The sequence below is a fragment of the Heterodontus francisci genome, chromosome 15, assembly GCF_036365525.1.
Source record: "Heterodontus francisci isolate sHetFra1 chromosome 15, sHetFra1.hap1, whole genome shotgun sequence".
NCBI classification, from domain to species: Eukaryota; Metazoa; Chordata; class Chondrichthyes; order Heterodontiformes; family Heterodontidae; genus Heterodontus; species Heterodontus francisci.
The window spans coordinates 28,843,105-28,862,143 of record NC_090385.1 but is presented as its reverse complement, the minus strand read 5'-3'; the positions used below and the strand labels follow the sequence as shown (position 1 = coordinate 28,862,143).

Below are 19,039 nucleotides of genomic sequence, written 5' to 3'. Positions count from 1 at the left end.
CTGACTTAGCAGCAAGTTCAAAAGCCTCCTTAAAATCTTTTTTGACTGTTCTCTCATCTGTTTCATGACTCTCGCAGCCTCTAATGGGAGGAGTTGAAAACATCTAAGTCAGGATGGAGTGGTACACTGGGAGGCCTGGGACTGATATGGGCCTTGAGGGAGAGAGCAGGAAAGTCTGGGGCTTTCCTGGAAGTTTTCTGATTCTTTAATTCTTGACATTGCAGTTTTACAGTATAATCACAATCTCTGAACATGAATTTTGAACTAGGGGATTTGTAGTGTGGTTGTGTGGATCAAAATGTTAGGCCACTGTTTTGCTTGGCCAAGTTATAAAGTATGGGACCAGGAGGTACCTGCTGATCCAGAGGTCTTCTAAGGTGTGTCAAGCTGTGTGTTATTGGAAAGAGAATCACTGGAGTGATTGCAAGGTGACAGGGTAAGCCTATTTTCCAGATTGTTGAAATTTATGTGTTTGTTATGTTACAAGAAATTCTGTTAGTGGTGTAGAGTGAGGTGGCTGGGGAACTGTCATGTTGGTTGCAGCTAAGCTCTTATGACACTGCTCTGAACTGCTTTTCCCTTTGCAGAATACTATCTGTGAAAAATATTTTATGTAGATGGGGTTTACCATGTGGTGGTATAAAAAATGAATCGTAAAGAGAATAAATAAAAATGCTGTTGACATCTTATGATGAGATTTGCTACATAAGCACGAAGGGGGGAAAATGCTCCTGAGACATTATTGAAAAGTGGCCACAGTGGGGCAGAGTTGTTTCACTGAAGTAAAAACAAAAAGTACTGGAAATACTCAGCAGGTCTGGCAGCATCTGTGGAGAGACGCAAAGTTAACGTTTCAGGTCAGTGACCTTTCATCAGAACTGGCAAAGGTTAAAAATTTAATAGGTTTTAAGCAAATAAAGTGGGGGTGGGGCAAATTGAACAAAAGGGAGGGTGTTGATAGGACAGAGGATCACAGAGAATAACTGACAAGGAGGTCATAGGGCAAAGGCAAAGAGTGTGTTAACAGTGTGGTGAAAGACAAAGCGGTAGTGCAGAGAGGGTGTTAAATGACAGATTAATGAAAGGCCTAGCCAAAAGCACAAACATGATAAAAGACAGTAGGCAGGCACATGGTAACAAAAAAATTGAATGATGAAACAAACTAAAATAAAATGAAATAAAAATAAAAAGTAAAACTAAAAATAAAAAAGGGGAGGGGGCAAGTCATGCTCTGAAATTATTGAACTCAATGTTCAGTCCGGTAGGTTTAGCATGCCTAATCGGTAAATGAGGTGCTGCTCCTCGAGCTTGCATTGGAGGAACACCTCCGCTCAGTCTGAAAACGTGACCCCAAGCTTCCTGTCGCTTGCTATTTCAACACAACCCCCTGCCCTCATGCCCACATCTCTGTCCTGGGATTGCTGCACTGTTCCAGTTAACATCAATGCAAGCTTGAGGAACAGCACCTTATTTACCGATTAGGCACACTAAACCTACCAGACTGAACACTGAGTTCAATAATTGAGGAGCATGACTGCCCCCCCCTTTTTTATTTTTATTTTTACTTTTTATTTTTATTTCATTTTATTTTAATTTGTTTCATCGTTCAATTTTTTTTGCCATATGCCTGCCCACTGTCTTTTCATGTTTGTGCTTTTGGCTAGGCCTTTCATCATTCTGTCATTTAATACCTTCTCTGCACTAAAGCTTTTGTCTTTCACACCACCATTAACACACTTTTTGCCTTTGCCCCATGACCTCCTTGTCAGTTATTCTCCGTGACCCTCTGTCCTGTCAACATGGGCGGCACAGTGGCGCATGGGCGGCACAGTGGCGCAGTGGTTAGCACCGCAGCCTCACAGCTCCAGCAACCTGGGTTCAATTCTGGGTGCTGCCTGTGTGGAGTTTGCAAGTTCTCCCTGTGTCTGCGTGGGTTTCCTCCGGGTGCTCTGGTTTCCTCCCACAGCCAAAAGACTTGCAGGTTGGTAGGGAAATTGGCCATTATAAATTGCCCCTAGTATAGGTAGGTGGTAGGGAAATATAGGGACAGGTGGGGATGTGGTAGGAATATGGGATTAATGTAGGATTAGTATAAATGGGTGGTTGATGGTCGGCACAGACTCGGTGGGCCGAAGGGCCTGTTTCAGTGCTGTATCTCTAAATAAAAATTTTAAAAAATAAATAACACCTTCCATTTTGTTCTCTTTTGCCCCACCCCACTTTATTTGCTTAAAACCCTATTACATTTCTAACCTTTGCCGGTTCTGATGAAAGGTCACTGACCTGAAACGTTAACTTTGCATCTCTGTCCACAGATGCTGCCAGACCTGCTGAGTATTTCCAACACTTTTTGTTTTTATTTCAGATTTCCAGCATCTGCAGTATTTTGCCTTTGTTTCACTGAAGCTCTGTTAAGCATTACAGCTACTTGCTTTCTGTGTCTCTGGCTGTAGTCCAGATCTTTTGATTCACAGTGTGACTACGAGAGTCATGAAAGGAGTGATATCATCTTGGCCTCAGGTGAACTTTCATCTTTGACCTGATGCAAACAACTTTTTTTGAAAGCAAATGATTGTGTTGAAAAAGAATACTGGACCGCTAATGTACCAGCCTAAGTACAAAACAGGAATGATTAGTTAAACAGTGAAGTGAACTCCTTCAGTTATCTAGAATTAAACTGACAAATATTATGCAATTGCCATGTATTCTATTTAAGGTAGCTGTTTAATGGATTTTTGTCTGTTCAGCCTGTCTCTGTTGCTGGATCAAGCACAAACAGCCTTGGGTGTAAGAAATGTGATTTGTGATGAGTTTCGTAGAGGTTCAAATTGTTATAAATGTATAGTTTCAGAAGGGGTTGTGGATGGGAATGATACCCCCACTGACCTGGACATCTTCAGCATCTGTGACTGCATCACCATGTAATGCCACTCGATGTCCCTTTAAGGAGTTCTTTCTTGCTTGCAAATTGATAACATCATGCTTTGTGCATCTGCATTCACTTTAAATGATGCACACATTCAGCGGGCCACATTCACAGGGAGGATGATGTCACATAGACACCAGAGCAACAGAAGCAGCTTTTGCTGTTCCAAGGCAGTGCAAGTAGTGGTGACATCACCTTTAAGACTGACATGCTCTTCCCCAAAGTGATAGCGGAACAGAAGCAGTAGCTCAATGTGCTGGGCTGCCCTTGTAATGTGGGGTGGCTTCCACAGCACTGGCAGCTGCAAACAGCTCTGCACCGCTCATAGCACAGAAGGAGGCATTCGGCCCATCATGCCTGTGCTGGCTGTTTGGAGGTGCTATCAATTAATCCCACTCCCCCGTTCTTTCCCCATAGTCCTGCAAATTTCTCCCCTTCAAGTATCTATAAGCATACAGTTCTGACATTGGTTCTTCTACCAATTCTAGGGCTGGTTCCTACAATAAGAAAACCACATGACTGTGCTGACCACTTGCGGCCCCTTTACTCCAATTGACAGAATGTGCCTTTTAAGGTGACTGTGCGGTTCTCATGTCCATCATAGCCCCGCACTCAAAGGTGGGGCTGTTCATCATTGGAAACACTGTAGCTGGTCGATTAAACACCCAACAGTGCCAACAACTGAACTTTCTGAGGATCAGAGCTGTGAGCCCACAATGAACATCAGCACAGTGTGTTTGAGTTAGGGAGTTAGGGACAGTACAAATCACAGCAGACAAACTACAAGTCCAATACTCATGGCAAATAAGTACTTTAATATTGACTAATGTCTAGTATTCAAAACCTTTTCTTTTTAATTACTTGAAACAAGTTAAATTTCTCACCAGAGTTGTACACCAGACAGAATCAAAGTGAGTCACCAGATATAAAGATCCCTTGTAGTCTCTTTTGTTTGAGCATTACTCCAAACACTCAAGGACAAAACACTTCTCACATTAACAAAATATTTGCATACCCTTTGATTCGGTCCCAAAATAAGTGTGAGAAAACTTTCAATAAGGCTGGTGGATTATTTGAAAATCAGAGTCGTTTATTGTGGTTTTAAAGGGGTATTTCCATCTTGCAAAAAAATTCTTTTGCAAGACAAAAAATCTCCATGTCAAATTCAGTATAACAGTAGTCATGAAATGTGTTTTGATTTTTATACCAATGCTCTCGTTATTCATGGGTTTTGGCTGTGCATAGTATGTGCCACTGTTCCCAGGATATGAGCCTGTACACCATAATATGATAATGTGAAGGAAGCATCTTTGTTTGAGGTAATACAGATGCAAAAATAATGGAAAACCTGCCCTGGTGCAATTTTGCAATTGTGTCTGTAGATGGCAACAGATTCAGCTGAAGCAGCAGATAGACATTAGAGAGTCCCACTTGCTGTACTTTACATTAAAAAGTAGCAGTTACAAAGAGGCAGAGTCGGTTAGAGGAGTTATTGAAACCGGCAGTGTGTGGGAGCTGAACTAACATCAGTGCAAATGTTCAAGCCAGAACAGGATGAACAATTTGTTACTTTAACATTCCTTCAAAACAATTTCTTAAAGCATGACAAGTCATTAAACAACAAAGCCCCATTTGCCTCATCAAGTTTACTCCTTCCACAGACCATGGATAATTTGCTTCAATATAAATTGCACCTTTCCTATTTAACTACACGAGTGTCTTGCGAATTTTCTCTCTACATAGTCATGACACTTACACCTCTGTGATTCAAATCTGGCCAGTTTCTTCCCACAAATGACTCTTCTCTGGTTGTAGCAGCACAGAACAATTGTATATAATGATCTTTGGCCATACTTGTTGCTTTGGCCTTCAACCCTGTTCCAAAACAGAAATTTCCTCCAGTTTTGTGCTTATAGTCCACGTTAAATAAGGATGTCTGCAAAAGCTAGATTTTGACCCACTTGCTACATTTGCAACCTTAGCCCTGAATAATCTGTAAAAACACTAAGTAAATTTGTAAAAGCCAAAATTCAAAGTTTAGTGGGCATATATCTAATCTGTAAAACTCCTAATCATCTCAGTGAGATAATTTTAATTTCCACGAACTAGGTACATAAGGCTGACATGCTGGGCATTTGGAACATGACTAGAGACAGCAATAGAATGTAGGAGATAGATACACAACTGTTCACAACTGAATGGAATTGGTGGAACCTCTATTTGGAAACAGCTGTGGAAGCCACAGAGCAATTTTAATTAGTTTCTTGAAGAGAATGCAAGGTTTAGTCGAGCAATGGAAATCTATCTTGGAGCAACCTGGAGCACTTCTAAATGCTCAAGACAGTGTAAAATAGACAGGAGATGCAAATAAAGGGCCAAATTAGGTTTGTTTCCCAGTCTGGGTTGAGTTAGCTGAACTCCGCTGGAGTAGCTTTAAGGATGCTATGGCTGACTTCAGTGTCCTTGGACTGGGAAGGTTTTAAATCAGCAAGAAATTACGCTGCTGACTATTATCCTGTGGTTACTGTTGCAAAGCACACTTATGGATGTCAAGTGAAAAGAAGATTGACCACAGCTGTGATGACCACCTTTGTCCCAACACACTCACTAATGCTAGCATTACCCATTTTTGCTCACACATGTAATACAGCTCATTGATGATGAGGGGTCTTGGGTACCTGTGGAACCATATCTCAGAGATCAGCACCAAAGAAGAGAAGAAAAGGGGTGAAATTTAGAGGAAAAGCAAGAAAATCAAAGACACGACATTGTGATGGTGTGAAAATTGTCTCCACAACACAAAGTTCTGGTGATTGTATATTGAGCTTTGAGCACTGTGAGTCATTGATCAGTACTTCAGTTCACTAAAATTTCTGTGGAGTTTAATTATGTTTTAAAGTGGAAATCTGGAACTCTCACCCTCAAAATCTGTTGTCAATTGAAAATTTCAAAACTGAAATTGATAGATTTTTGTTAGGCCAAGCTATTAAGAGCTATGGAACGAAGGCAGGTGGATGGAGTTCAGGTACAGATCAGCCATGATCTAATTGAATGGCAGAACAGACTTGAGGGCTGAATAGCCTATTCCTGTTCCTATGTTCCTAATTATTTTGCATATAATGACATTACGGCAGCGACATTAAAGATCATGAGGTGGGGCGAGAATGATTCAGTGGGGAATCCATCTAAATCAGGACCTGATTTGCCAGGATTGAGTAGTCCAATTCTATTTTTCATTGCGTTTACGCGGCTTTTACAGCTGCATGCGACCAAATTTTGATGATAAAGGAAAACCGGCTGCTTTGGGTAAATATACAAAACAGTTGCTATTGTCTTCAATCAGAGCCATTGTGTTCTGATAACCATTATCAAATTCCAGTTTATTACAGGGGATTTCTACATTTTTAGTAATGTCTTGTGCGCTGGATTCATGATTCCACTACACTGGAATGGGTCCAAATCAGTGCTGACACAAAATCTAACACTTAACCTGCTATGTGTAATTTATTGGACATATTGTCAAACTGTGGTTACATTTTAGTCAATGTTGGGTCTACTCCAACCTCCAAGTGCTGTTATAAAGAGGTCAATGGAATGTACTGGAATAGGCAATGCTAAAGCAAAAAAAAAGATTTTGTACCTGAAACAACATTTGCTCATTAATAAAGCAACCAAAATAATGCATTGCATTAGTTTTTTTGGGAAAAGAATGCTCTTATTATCTGAGTATCATTACTATTTAGACCATGTGCTTTCTTTTCAGTGAAAGGAACTTATTTCAAGTCACTTGACCTCAAGTCAAGCTGTGCTTGTTGATTGCTGCTCTGCAACCAATCGAAATGTAGGGCAATGAAAGAGCCTTTGGGCTGAACTTTAACAGCCCTCTGGAGACAGGCTGGTAGATGGGAGGAGTGGTAAAATGGCAGCATAAGACATCAGGAGGGGAGCCCAATGTGATCCCGCCGCCACGGGGTATAATCAAAGGCGGGAATGGCAATGGCTCAGCTGCCTGCTGACCAGAAGAAGGCAGCCAATTAAGGTAATTTTGCCAGTGATGGAATGGCCCCCCCCTGCTATGTGGTGAGTCCCCCAGCTATTTCGAGGCTGCTTCCCGGCGGAGGGGGGTGGGGGGCGCCTTCCTTTCCAGAAGCCCCATGTCCCACGGTGGGGCTCACAGCAAAGGCCGCCCCTGCAGCTCCGACACCGCCACTGGAGGGTTCACCCCTCCGATCACTGGGACCGGTCTGCCTATCCTGGCACATAAAAAAGTACCTGCGAGGATGCCTCAACATGGAGGCACCCTCTCCTTCCCCTTGTAGCCTCAACAGTGGCCACCTCTTTCAATGGTACTGCAGAGCTGCTGGCCCTCTGATTGAGTCAGCAATTTTGAGAGGCAGGCTGCCATCCTTAATTAGATGTGATTGCAGCAGTGGCCTCTTAATTGGCCATCGCTGATAAAATTGTGTCTGCGGTCCCACTGTTCACGGTCTGGCTCTGGACCCGCATTTGGTCCCAGTGGCGGGACCCATGTTGTGCTGGCTAAATTATGGCTTTTGAATCTATTAGTGTTGGTACCAACAAATCATGTTCCCATAAAAAGCTTGTGATTAAGCAAAATTAATTATATAAATGCAGTCCGACTGCTGAGGCAACTACAGAGGTACCACGGCAAGTTTGACTTCCAGAAACACCAGAATGAAAGCAATGTGAAATTAGCATATTTGTAACATATAGCATGTATTTCATTGGTGATTCTGGGTGGAATAGGTGGCATCACAAGCATTGTCCCTTCTCCCCTAGCTCTGGCCATGCAAGTCTTCTCATGTCATATAGATCAGTGGATTTCCAACTAAAGTCTACAGATCATTGAGAATCCATGGGATTACCACATCACATCTGGATTTCTATCAAAAGTATTTGTAATTACAAGAGATTTGCATTTCAAGCATAATATATTCTGCTGCCAATACCAATAAAATATATTTCCTACAAAATGTGTACCTTTGGACTACTGACAATGTAATTTATTATGTGAAATGCTTTGAAATGTTTTGACTTGAGGCACTACGTAAAGGCATGAATTGTTATTGCCTATTTTCAGAAATCTTAGGACATGAGGTTTATAGGAATGTGTCAATAGTTTGAAGGGTAAGTTTGAAAATCACGGCCGTACTTTAAAGAGTGTAGTGACTGATCTGTTGAATAAAATGAACACGTTTATGTAAGAAATGAACAAAATGGAACAGAAAGATATGTTTTCTAAAGAAGGTGAAAAATACTTGTCAGAAGGTGCTACTGACATTTTCCTTACCTTAATTCAGAGTTATTGTGACTTTCTACTTACAAGATTTCCATCAACCAAAAGCTGCACTTCAACCCTTCTCAAGTCCTTGCTTCTTCTACTTTGTTCAGTTCTGCCTGATTGAGTTGCCTGCATAATTACATCTTTGGTTTCCTGGTGAGATCTTGACATTAATTCCTTCACTGATAATACAGGAGACTACTTCCGAAATCTGGAATGGTGAATTTACACTACACATTTATTCCTTGTGTAAAATGATTTCAGCTATGCAGCAGTGTTAAATTGGCAGTGTAAATCTGGAATCAGGACTCAACCTGACTCCAAAGCAGAGTGAAACGCTCTGCAGGAGGTACTCTCATGACACTTTTGTTTAACACCGCATGGAGTGTAAATCCAGTGCAGTGTTAAGCTTGGTTTGCAAAGTGATCAGGGGTCAGTTGGACCACCCAACATTCCACCCCCACACCGCCCCCCCCCCCCACCCCGCCACTAACTCGGCCCCGGACATTATGCTCACCTACCTGACCTTAATTTAAATGTTTAGAGAGAGAGAATTCACTTTTCCTCGTACTCTAAACATGTAAACTTCTAGCTTCTGGGAGATAACTCAACCCATTAATTTTTCAGGCACGCCCAGTTGTGTCCTAAGCAGGCTTTTATAAGCATCAGCTAGACAGGAGCCAAACAATCTAAGCTTGTTCTATCTAGCCGTAGTTGATCAAACTAATATGTTGTAGTTTAAATATAATTTTGACACTGTCCCGTCAGTGCAAATCAAACACCTAATTTTTTAATTGAATATTTTGAATCTAAAAGGTTTTTCCATTGTCAAATTTAGCTTGGGATATATAATATAATGCCACTTTTGCGCCTCCTAGAGCCTTTCCAGGAAATTATCAATTTCTTTTGATCGGGAATTGTTCTGTTCATTAGACTATGGACTAGCAACTTGACCTTCATGTGGCTTAGATACATGTAGAACCGATTAGAACAAGTGTTCAGCAGATCAGGACCGGCACTGATGCACTGTGTAGAACAGTTGATGAGTTTATCTTGGTTAATTTACAGCTTTAGTATCAGATATGCTAATGTGCTGTCCACACAATTCCTACAAGGCCATGACCTGTACTGAATGCACTATTTGATCAGAAAGATGCTGATGTCCTTAATTATTTTGAGGACTTAATGTTTGCAACTGGGGTCTCAAGAGTTGTCTACTTTTAAATATTAAGTGATTCCTCCCTATTTAGCCCAGAACATGGCATGAGGAAAGCTCATTCAGCCACTCAAGTCTATTCTGTCCTCTCACCACATGTAATTACCTTATCAATGTATTATATGGAAGTATTAATTAAAAATATCTGCTGTCGTTCTGCACTCAGCTAATAATATATCACTAGGATTTGCCAGATAACTTCCAAAACAGAAAAAGATACTGAAAGCCATTAATTCTGAGGTCTTTGCTAATAAATAGACCTAAACTGGTAATGCAGCAGGACTGGAGTAAAAGATATCATGAAGGACAATTTAACAGAGCATTTTCTTGCGATCACTAAACGGCGATAGTGCTTTCCATTGAAACCGATGTCTGACTAGTAACATTCCCCTTTTATACTATAATTTATCATGAGAAATTCACCAAATCAAAACTCTCTATTTTCCTTGTGAGATTTAGAAGCAGAAAAGATTTTGCATTTTTCCTTAATTAAGGTAACAAATCTCAGAAAGCTACATTTCATTATTTCTATGTCACTCTGTCAATATGATCTAGAGTGTTCATGTGTTAGCTACTGCAAAACATGGAGTAAGCCAAAGGACCCATTAGTATTAATGTAAATTGCAATCATAGAATGTCAAAGGGAATATTTTTTATTAATCTTTTTGGCTTTCACAGGAGAAGGTGTGTATATTATTTGCTACTGGACTGTTTACATGATTCATGAATTTAATCCCTTTCACTCAAAACAACTGCACATTTTTTAATGTATAAAATCCCTTCGCCCACCTTTATGCCCTATAGAGGTCTCACATAAGACTTCACGCAATATTTTTCCTACAGCATATTGCATTTATGGAACATATTCCAAGTTATAGCAGCCATGTCCATGATCATATTTAAAAATGACTATTGGATAAATATCTGGTTAAGAATAGGATTGAGGTTGTAGAGTGAGATAATTGACTACTTCACATGGAACACGTGTTAATGCGAATGCGAGTTGTATGCATTACGCATTTAGACAAGATTGAAGAGCTGACATTTGGAATTGAAAGATAATCTAGAACTTTGGTTAAATATCTTTGTGGTTCAAGGAGTATTTATGCAGAATTTTCTCTTGGGAGATTAGAGTCCATGATAGAGAAAATTGTACATGATCTATGGAGGGAGTGTGCTTGAGAACAGTGACAATGTAAATATGTAGTCCTGCAAAACATCATCCTTTCAGTTACTTTTCTCATGGAGCAATAGGACCCCATCCTTACTGACCTAACTAGCTCCTGGTCCCCCAATACCGCAAGTTAAAAAATCTCATCCTCATATTTAAATCCCTTTTCTATCTCTGCAATCTCCTTTCATCCTGCAAACCTCTGCTCAAACTTTTCATTCTTAATCTGGCCTCTTGTTTATTGTATCACCATTGACAGCAATGCCTTCATCCCAATAGGCTCCACATGCCTTAAAACCTTCTATTTCTCCAACTCCCTCTCCTCCTTTTAAGGCCATCCTAAAAACCCATCTCTTTGACTAAGTGTTTGGTCACCTCTCCTAATATCTCCTTTTTTGGCTTAGCATCCATTTTTCTATGTCAGTTTGCATTTCCTTACGTTTAGTAGGTTGTGCGATAATCTAATTAAGATCAATAGATCAGGGTATCAAGGGAGATGGAGCAAAGGTGGGTAAATGGAGTTGAGGTACAGATCAGGCATGATCTCATTGAATAGCAGGAAAGGCTCAAAGAGCTGTGTGGCCTACTCCTATTCCTATGAAGGCATTTTATAAATTCAAGTTGTTGTTGACTATGTCTAAAAGTCTGACATCTGTGCACACTTCCTCATGAAAATCTCATTCCCTATTGTCACAGTTTTGTGTCAATTTTTCCCATTATAAATTCCTATGTTCACATTTATTGTGGAAACTGTCTGTAATCTTCTAACAGAGTATTTATACCCTCCCACCAGTTGTGATGCTGCAGCTGCTCTGCTTTGCATCTCCCAACAGCTCAACCTACACTGCAGGGAAACGTGCCAACAAAATCTTCTTTTGGTTCTCAGTTTATACAGTTAAATAGCAAAACTTAACAGTATGACAGAAATAAAGACAGAATGAATTACTTTTAAAATGTGGACTAAATTACATCTGTGTATCATAGTCCAATTATTCCTGTTCTCTGACCCTGCTTTGTCTGAAATAAAAACAAGAAATGCTGGAATCACTCAGCAGGTCTGGCAGCATCTGTGAAAAGAGAAGCAGAGTTAACGTTTCGGGTCATTGACCCTTCTTCGGAACTGACAAATATATAAAATGTCACAGGTTATAAGCAAGTGAGATGGGGGTGGGGCAAGAGATAACAAAGGAGAAGGTGTAGATTGGACAAGGCCACAAAGCTGACCAAAAGGTCATGGAGCAAAGGCAAACAATATGTTAATGGTGTGTTGAAAGACAAAGCATTAGTACAGATAAGGTGTTAAAGGACTGAATATTGAACAGCAGCAAGTGCAAACATGAAAAAAAAAACAGTGGGTAAGCAAACTGAACAAACTAAGATGAAATGAAATAAATGCAAAAAAAAAGGTTGTAAAAAATGTAAAAAAGAAAAAACAACTAAAAATGAAAGTAAAATGGGGGGCTGTCATGCTCTGAAATTATTGAACTCAATGTTCAGTCCCACAGGCTGTAGTGTGCCTAATCGGTAGATGAGATGCTGTTCCTCGAGCTTGCGTTGATGTTCACTGGAACACTGCAGCAATCCCAGGACAGAGATGTGAGCAGGTAAATGGGCAGGTATTACACCTCCTGCGATTGCAGGGGAAGGTGCCATGGGACGGGGATGAGGTGGTGGGGGTAATGGAGGAGTGGACCAGGGTGTCGCGGAGGGAACGATCCCTTCGGAATGCTGACGGGAAGGGAGGGGAAGATGCGTTTGGTAGTGGCATCACGCTGGAGGTGGCGGAAATGGCGGAGGATGCTTTGTCTGAAGTGGGTTTTGATTCTTTGTGTGTAAGACCATGGGAAACTGACTAGTAGTACCTGCACATACGGCTAGAAATCACAGTTGTCTATATTAAAGAATGAAAAGGAAAAAAAGTTGCTTTGATATAGTGTCATCACCTCGATGTCCAAAAGCACTTTAAAGCCAATGAAGTAATATTGAAATGTAGCCACTGCTATAATGTAGGAAACTCAGCAGCCAATTTGCACACAGCAAGGTCCCACACACAGCAGCATGATCATGATCTGTTTTTAGGTGTTGGTTAAGGGCCTCAGTTTAACATCTCACTTGAAAGAGGGAACCTTAGCCAGTAATGCACTGAATGTTAGCCTAGATTTAGCTCAAGTCTCTAGAATGGGACTTGAAACCACAACCTTCTGAGCGGCAAGAGCCACTGGACCACAGTTGACAACTATATGGCAATCTTATATCCACTATTTAAATAGAGTTCTTAATTCATTTATTTTAAATGGAGCAGTGAATTCTTTATAGTGTTCAAAGGAATTTTATACAAACATATTAAGGGTTGCTGCCGGACGAGGGAAATTTATAATTTATAGTCTACTGTTTATATCGCTGGGTAATTTTGTGAGATGCCCTTTAAAAGTAATTCAGGGAATGAGGAGACACAATGGACACCATAATCAGTATGAGATGACTGCTGTTCTCTCCCATCAGTCACATAGTTTAGGAATGTCTGACTCTGGTTCCAGTGCAGTCGTTCTACCTAATGCTCTTAAGATTTCAGAAAACCATTTCCAGATGATCCTACACACTTTCTACAAGAGCACTTAAGAGACCCAAGCCTAGCGCATCAATTCCACTCAATGTACTCCATCTAGACTCCTTTACTGTGGCCCCAAGTGGTTCAAACCACATCACTAGTCGGAGAGTTTAAATTCTTACTACATTTTTGATCTGAACTTTCTCCAGTTTAAGAGGCCATGTATTGAGACGACATATTTGCACGCTTACATTACTCTGCTATTTTGAGACAGAGAAGAACAAAGTTGCGTTGCTCCACACACATCGGCAGTGCTGAAGGTTCTGTCATTCCTCATGGAGTTTAAAATGAACGTCTGTCTTTCCCCTTCCGTGTTTTCACTGGGCTATCCTGGAGCCGTGTCTGTGAAGATTTGCCACAATCCAAATGAAAGATGATTCCGTACCGTTTGGACAGGATACTGCAGCTCACGGCAGAAGCGTCTTCACAATAGGTGGATGTAATCTCGAGAAGGGAACTCAGTGTCTTGGTTCTCAGTTTTACAGAAATGATGAGATTTACTAGCAATAAAGCAGTTATTTTAAACCATCCTTCTGAGGATCTTGTGTGACTGTAACCTTTTGTAATGAAGAGATAGATCAATAATCATTTCAGGGTGAGAGCAATGGCTGTTGTATAGAATTCTGTGACCTGAGAGTGGTTTGCATAATGTTGGAAATTGCCTCAGAGAAAAGATGGATTTAATTCAAATGCTAGCTTGCAAGCATTAATGTGAACACGGGAGAACGGAATATACGGTTTTAATGGGAGGGCAATGATATAAGAGGCTGGAAGAAACGATTAAACATCAGATCGACAGTGAGCCTTGACATAAAAGCAAATAAAAACGTCAAAACATATTTCAAAAGACAGGTTAATGTTGGGCTATCTATCTTATTGCTAGGAAAATACATAGAACAATGACATTCATAACTTCATTACCCTGTAACAGGTTTTGTTATATATATATATAAATCGTCGTGAGAATAAAAAGAGACCCCTTTTAGGGCCTCGTTGGTTGAAACTAAAAGCAGAAAGGATCTCCACTCCCTTTGCTGTAGTCAGATTTTTTTGTAAGATATTAAACAGGGAAAGAGCCCCTTTTTCTGAGCAATGCTTTTTTCTAATTGTGATATTGTAAATCTTTTCAAAATGAAGGTAGAATCTGACACGTGGTGGGAAATGGTTTAGATGGTGGCCACACCTGCATTACAATTAGTGTTTAATCGCTGCGCTGCAGAGTCCTGAACGTTTGGTCCCCAGTTTACCCTTTCTGCTGACTAGAGGATTCCTCCAAGGTCCCAAAGTCCATCCGCTTCTCACTGGAAATGACCGTGTTTGGCTGAAGGAAAGTGCGAGGTATTTTGAGTCAAAATGTAAACCTGGAAGGCGGCGGGCAAGGGGAGCGGTGAATCGGAGTGCAACACGTCGTATTACTTTTCTTCTGTTCCTATATCAAGTTTACCCAGAACTTCACAAATTAAAGACAAGTGTGAAGGATTGAACACAAGCACAGCACGGTCCTGCAACTACAGGATCCACATCACTGAAAAATTGGGGCCCCTTCAAGCAAACTGAGTAGACACAAGCCTGAAGCTCCCATCCACTCGCTCTCAAACCAACCGCCTTCCATTATCCTTATTCAGTATCACTGGATAAATATCTTTAAATATGATGCAAAACTGCCTCATGTGTGATTGGCAAAGGACCAGTAGCCATTTCAAGAAATGTGATTGACCATCCTGTTATAGCTCGGGTTATTGTCATAAACACAGAAGTAGTTCGGCATATTATTTGGGGTATGGGGAACAGAACCTGGTCACTGACTGTGATTATTTTAAATAAGGAGAACATTATCCCTTTGCTTTATAGTGCCCTCCAAAAATGATATAAAATATTATGTTCAGCACCATTTGCAACTCTTCAGATACTGAAGCAACTCACGCCCATATGCAGCAAGACCCGCACAACATCCAGGCTTAGGCTTATAAGTGGCAAGTAATATTTGTGCTGCACAAGTGCCAGACAATGACCATCTCAAACAAGAGAGAATCTAACCATCTCCCTTTGACATTCAATGGCATTACCATTGCTGAATCCCCCACTATCAATATCCTGGGGTTTACCATTGACCAGAATCTGAACTGGAGCAGCCACATAAATACCTTGGCTACAAGAGCAGGTCAGAGGCTAGGAATTCTGCGGCAAGTAACTCACCTCCTGTGTCGTCAATGCCTGTCCACTATCTACAAGGCACAAGTCAGGAGTGTGATGGAATACTCTCCATTTGCCTGGATGGGTGCAGCTCCAACAACACTCAAGAAGCTCGACACATCCAGGACAAAGCAGCCTGCTTGATTGGCATCCCCTCCACCACTGATGCACAGTGGAAGCAGTGTGTACCATCTACAAGATGCACTGCAGCAACTCACCAAGGCTACTCAGACAGTACCTTCCAAACCCGCGACCTCGACCACCTAGGTCAAAGGCAGCCGATGCATGGGATCATCATAAATTGCAAGTTCCCCTCCAAGTCACACACCATCCTGACGGAATTATATGCCATTTTTCACTGTTGCACGGTCAAAATCCTGGAATTCCCTTCCTAACAGCACTGTGGGTGTACCTACACCCCAAAGACTGCAGTGGTTCAGGAAGGCAGCTCACCACCATCTTCTCAAGGGCAATTAGGGATGTACAATAAATGCTGGCCTGGCCATCAACGCCCACATTCCACGAAAGAATAAAAAATTATCTACTTGTCACTGTACTTGAAAGTAATTTCATATGAAGCACTTTGAACTGTTTTGAGATGTGATAAGATCTTTCTAAAATATCAGAAACTTTCCGTTCAAATAAACTAGTCCATCATCAGGACTATTTTCAACTGAAATATCTATAATGCTGGAGGCGTCATTCACCACGCTATCTCGTTTTGTTTAATGGCTTTGTATCATACAATATGACGATACAACAATTAATCCAATATACCAGCTGGTAGAATTAAGCCTATTTTGTGTAGCAGTAGGATTTTTTCTTAATACAAGCTATTAATTTTCGTTCGTTCGACCCGTGCGTTGCGCTGGCAAAGGGAACAAGGATCTCTTATAACACTCGGGCTGTTTCAATGGGAGAGGAATACAACTCGCACTAGGACCCAAGGAATCAAACAGTTCCACCGTGGTGGGTTTGGCCAGCCCGAGCGCAGACAACAAAAGCAGACTTGGATTGTCTCTTTCTCTCTGCATCCACACCCTGTCCACACAGCACACAATTTGGTGAGTTGCTTCTTTGCTTAAATAAAAACCAGAGTAAAACGCAATCTATATCTCTATATAGACATACATGCACTATTGTTTTAGCACTTTTATCGAGCTCGGGTTTGACATTCTGCAGTAAGATATTGACTCGGTGTGAATTGGAAGTGATTTATTTCAGTGTCTCTGCAATTGATATATGGAGACGATAAGATTTCTCAAATTCTATTGTATAGTTCGTGTTCATTCCCAGATGCCTAGTATTTTTTCACCTTCTATATAGTCATTCCATAGCATTTTACAGGATTAACGGAAAAGAGTTAACATTTCCCATTCAATCAATTCTAAATACATATTGCAGATTAGCACTAATAGACAATAGCACCTTCCCTCCAACAAGACGGCTGCATTTTGTATTTTTTCATTAAACAAGAAATTGTATCGAAACGTACATAGTCCCCTCTCTTTAAATGAGCGGAACGTATTTTTTCTTCAACTGTGCGATGTATAAGTACATCGCAGCAATCAATTCCCTTTGTTAAGATGCCTTTGACAGTAACTGTTCAGACGGGTTTTAATGATTCATTTATCACGCCTTTGTTAACAAGTGTTTTAATATGAGTCTTCCGTGTAGTGTGTTTATTTGCCTTTTCTTTACAGAACAGTTTATGAATAATACATTCTATTTGTACACCGTTATAGAAGAAAATCTGTATATAGCAAGGAGAAGCCCCTCCCCAGAAATTGTCACCTTAAAGCACGGGGTCAGGATAAATTGCTGCTGGTGTTTCAGATTTCCAGTTGTGACTGAGATTAAATTTCCAAAAGGATGTCTTTCGTGATTTTTTTAAAAAAGAATTCTGTTCTAGTGTTCGGTCACTTTTTAGGATCATTTGTCGTTCTGCAGGGTTGGAGCTACAATTAACACGTTTTTTGCGTTTTTTTAATGAAGGGAAGATGTCACGTTGGCACTTTCTGCTACCTCCCTGAGACAGTGTCACCCGCAACACTCCCAGGTAGCACAGGTCAGCTCATCTACACTGCCTCACCATTTCTCCTCCATCACCAACCATGAAACAGCACCTCTGCTGCACTAAAGTGACATTTGCACTCCCCACAACAGCTAATCTCAAGGAAAACCTGAATGACCTGTTCTTATTAAGTTATGTGTTCGGGATTTTAATGGTCACCTGAAGCTGGATAGGATTTGTCAAACTCATTTCATTTCTGAGCCTGGTTAGGTGTCACAGAGGAAGATTTCCACCCATGAACATGAGTTGGTCTTGAAGCCATGTCCACAGCACAAAATGAAAGAATGGCTTTGGAACTTAAAAAAAAAAATCACATTAAAAATATGTAGTTGTTCTGATCATAATTTAAGAGGTTTAGTAGTTTTCTGAATCATTCACTGTGGGCTACATTGGTAATGTGTAGGAATAATGGTATGGGTTGATTTTAGTTATATGATGAATGATTAAAAACTTGAGTTTTACTCTACTAGAAGCTCATCCAAGTATGGATATAAGCCACACAAACCAAGAAGGTCCCCTTTCAATCTCTGTTCTGCGTTTTTTCTAATCTTAGCCACAGCAGCAATTAACCTCAATGTTCTCAACCTAGAGAGGGAGAAACATCAACCAGGGTTCCCACTTTGTCAGTTGAAAAGTGTATGTTGGATGAGTGGAGGATCAGGTTTGTAATGCCATCCTATTAATTTATTAACCAACCCATTCTCTAGGCATAGATGAAGAATGGCTACTTGGACAAGGTACTAAAGGATGTTTGGTACCAGTGAAACCGGTGAAATTTGTACAGGAGAAACAAATTGAGGAAAATTTGGGATGACATCCATATGTATTCATTCCCAATATCCAGTCCAAATAAATGCATTCAATATCTTAAATATGGTTATGCTAAATCTAAGTTTGGTTATTGGAACATTATTGCATTTGGGGAGTGGATGAGTTCATAAGAGGCCAGGGACATTTTCATTACAATGTTGTTACTCTTAAGCGATATATTCTGTCTTCACAACATGAATAGTGTTATTCAGTAAAACACTACATGGATGTAACGTTCCTTAAAGTGGATTTTTAAAAAACCTTCCTGACTTATTGTATATATGCAGGTTAATTTATCATATTCTGGAGTCATACAGTACACTTACATGCAGGGATTATAATTTACAATAGGTAAAGAGTATCTACTTAAGCCCAGTACCAGGGCTACCAAGGTAGTAAATAAGTCGAGTGCATTGGCTATCAAAATACTAGATTGGCTCATGAGTTCTTTGTTTCCTAAATTTATTTTTAAGTAACAACTTGGCTCAATGTTAGTACTCATGTCTCTGACTCACAAGGTTGCCCTCAAGACCTAAACAGATAAACTGGGGTGAAATTTTCAGTCCTGTGCTATGGGTTGCCATATTCAAAAGTAATTAATTGGATGTATAGTGCCTTGAAAAATACCTTATTTCCTTGGGATTGCAAAATAAATGAAAGTCCATTCATTCTCATAATCAATTCCTGTAATATTCAAATTTTATGAAATTTACATGTGGGCAAATTAATCTCATGAGGA

General features: G+C 40.4%; 1 protein-coding gene across 6 annotated transcripts in view; it reads left to right on the top strand.

The window, feature by feature from the left end:
* LOC137377560 (neuronal migration protein doublecortin-like) overlaps positions 1–19,039 on the top strand; it is a 362,944-nt gene that overhangs the window by 152,578 nt on the left and 191,327 nt on the right. The window contains exon 1 of one of the 6 annotated variants that reach the window (XM_068047312.1): positions 16,406–16,480. The exons of the other annotated variants lie outside the window; for them this stretch is intronic. The gene's annotated coding sequence lies outside the window, so the exon portion shown is untranslated. Of the gene's footprint in view, positions 1–16,405; positions 16,481–19,039 lie in introns of those variants that run through there. 6 annotated transcript variants of the gene reach the window in all.